This window comes from Mastomys coucha, unplaced genomic scaffold, assembly GCF_008632895.1.
Source record: "Mastomys coucha isolate ucsf_1 unplaced genomic scaffold, UCSF_Mcou_1 pScaffold22, whole genome shotgun sequence".
NCBI lineage: Eukaryota > Metazoa > Chordata > Mammalia > Rodentia > Muridae > Mastomys > Mastomys coucha.
In genome coordinates this window covers 148791827-148794451 of record NW_022196905.1, presented here as the reverse complement: position 1 = coordinate 148794451, position 2625 = coordinate 148791827, and the positions used below count along the sequence as shown (strand labels likewise).

At 32.3% G+C, this 2625-nt stretch overlaps 1 long non-coding RNA gene across 1 annotated transcript in view; it reads left to right on the top strand.

Annotated features, from left to right (window-relative positions):
* The first annotated feature begins 1752 nt into the window (after positions 1–1752).
* LOC116071110 overlaps positions 1753–2625 on the top strand; it is a 7437-nt gene continuing 6564 nt past the window's right edge. Inside the window, exon 1 of the long non-coding RNA XR_004110712.1 lies at positions 1753–1867. This is a non-coding gene — a long non-coding RNA (uncharacterized LOC116071110). The remainder of the gene's footprint in view (positions 1868–2625) is intronic.

The window sequence follows — 2625 nt, the reverse complement described above, 5'->3', positions numbered from 1 at the left end:
CCAGATCCATCCATTTGTCTAACAATTTCATGAATTCATCGTTTTTAATAGTTGAATAGTACTCCAATGTGTAAATGTACCACATTTGCTGTATATCCATTCTTGTATCAATAGTATATTCTTTTTCCAATAGGCCACCATCACTTAGTAAAAGTCTGCCACCCCTCATCTAGGTTACCACAGTAGAGAATATCATTCTGAATTACTCTAAGATATTAATTCTGCTGCAGCTATAGGACAAGCAAATCTTGCCAGGTAACCATTATGGGCTATCTAAAGAATAAAGTGCAGAGGATATGGGGTATAATCGGATTCCTCATGATGTGTCCCAACAAACTTCTACAGCCTCATCTGTGATCTCATCCTCTAAGCTTGCAATCCAGGATTCAGCTACACTCACAGACCCCTGCCCCTGTGGCGATTTATATTCCCTCCAGCCATTTTCCTCCGGTGGCATCTCCAGCCCTTCTCCATTTGAGGATATTATCCAGCTCATTTAGAGACCACTTCTATTTTAGAACCCTGTGACACCTCTCTATTACCTCACAAAAAATTCTACACTACCTGTTTATGCATAGACAATGAAAACTGAGAGAGAGACTTACTATAACCCTTCTCCCTTTGCTTTAATCTCTTTAAAAGCAGGAAGTTTTATTGTTAACTATCATTTATCACTTAATCCTATGTACATACTATAACACTAGGATGACAGAAAGTAATTATTAATAAATATTACTCAATCTCCTGAATATAGAGTTCATGGAGAAAGAGCCTAGAATTTTCATATCAAGTTTGTTGCTGTTGCTTTAAGAAGGACTTTGGGAAGATTCACTCTGGTTGGAGATGAAGATATTCTTTCTCTTTTGAGTGAGATTTTGGTAGGCAGTGCCACTTCCTAACAATGAGAGTAATATGACAACAACAATTATATATATATATATATATATATGAATAAATTTAACCATTTTTAATACAAATAGAAATCCAATAACCAATTATCTAACAAAAAACCCGATGTGCTTCAAAATTAGAAATTATAAAAGTGCATTTTTAGAAAAACATGCAAAATTCAGCCCTGAAAAATGAGAAGTACCTTTTAGAGCTTAATCTGCTAAATAAAAATTAGCCTTTTTAAAATGTGTTATGTTCCACAGTAAAATAAATGCCATATATTTTCCCTGCCTACTGTTGTAATGCACACTGTACTAAAGGAGTTTTCTTTAAGAATTAAAATATTGATTTATTAAACTTTCTACCAACTACTCTATATGATTCCTAACCTTTCTACATTATCTCTGTAAAGATATAATCCAAACTACTCTGATACCATTTAGTTTTCTTCCCATGCTTCTCAAAAAAATCTGTCTCCTTTTGTGTAGATATTCCTCATTATATGATTGCATAGCAGAGTTTGAAGATTTCAATGACTATGAGTCACACCCCATTTATTCCAGGAGCAAAGCATGACTTTAAAATGTCATGTCCCAAAATATCTGTTTCTAATTTCTAAGGAAAAAGGACATGAATATAAAAGATGATACAGATGATACAGGTATAGATATTGTGTATCTATTAAAAATAGCTAAAGGGAAAAAAGAAGAATTAAATTCATCAAAATTAGAATTGCTGAAAGAAAGCATTAAATTGTGGTGGTTCATAGAGCATTCTTTTCTTAGTCCCAAATTCTTGAGATTGAAAAGAAATTAATGACTAATTTATGAATTTATAAACTATAATGCCTAGAATTATATTTAGAAACTTTTAATTTTGTATGTATAAAAATAATTCTACATGTGCCAATCTCTTTTTGAGTCCTTATTAACATGTTTTCTTTGTTTTTTGTTTTGGCCACAAATATGATTATGAGGTAAGTAGATACATAAACTTTCTATGAATCTATTTAGTTGTAATTGATAATTTATTGATTAGCCTTCTTACGATCAATTGATGAAATAGTTTACACCTACAATGGCCACTGACTATGAAAGCTATAGTCAAACCAAACCAAAAAGTAACATCACTCTCTTAGCCAAAGAATAACAACAACCAAACTCTTGGATTAATATATTGTTATGAGAATCTGGTATGCTTATCAGAGTATGAGTACTTTATTAAACACTGATGAAGTATATTCTTAATGTTTGAATATTAAATGACTGGAACAGTATACATGTCTCAAAAATACTCATTCTGTAATCATTATTTATTACAATGACATGCTTAGAGTTAAATAAAACTGAGGTCAAATGCTGACCTAAAATTTAGTATCTAGGCAAACAAGGTCAAACATTTATTGTAAATGTTATTTACTTCATTTGTAGAATGAGAGTTGTGGTGATGTGGCCATAACACAAATGGTACTCTCTTCAGTTGACTCTGGATACTTTTAAGTCCATGAATTTTTAAAGTATTATTTTATAAAAAATATTAGAAAGAAAATGATTGAAATGGCTCAGGAGTTAAGGGCACTGGTTGCTCTCATAGAAGACCACAGTTTGGTTCTCAGCACCCATGCCTGAAGACACACCACTGCATTTGCGTTTTTATTTCAGCTCTGATGGATTTAATACCCTTTCATAACGTACATGTGCCATAGTCTCTCTCTCTCTCTCTCTCTCTCTCTCT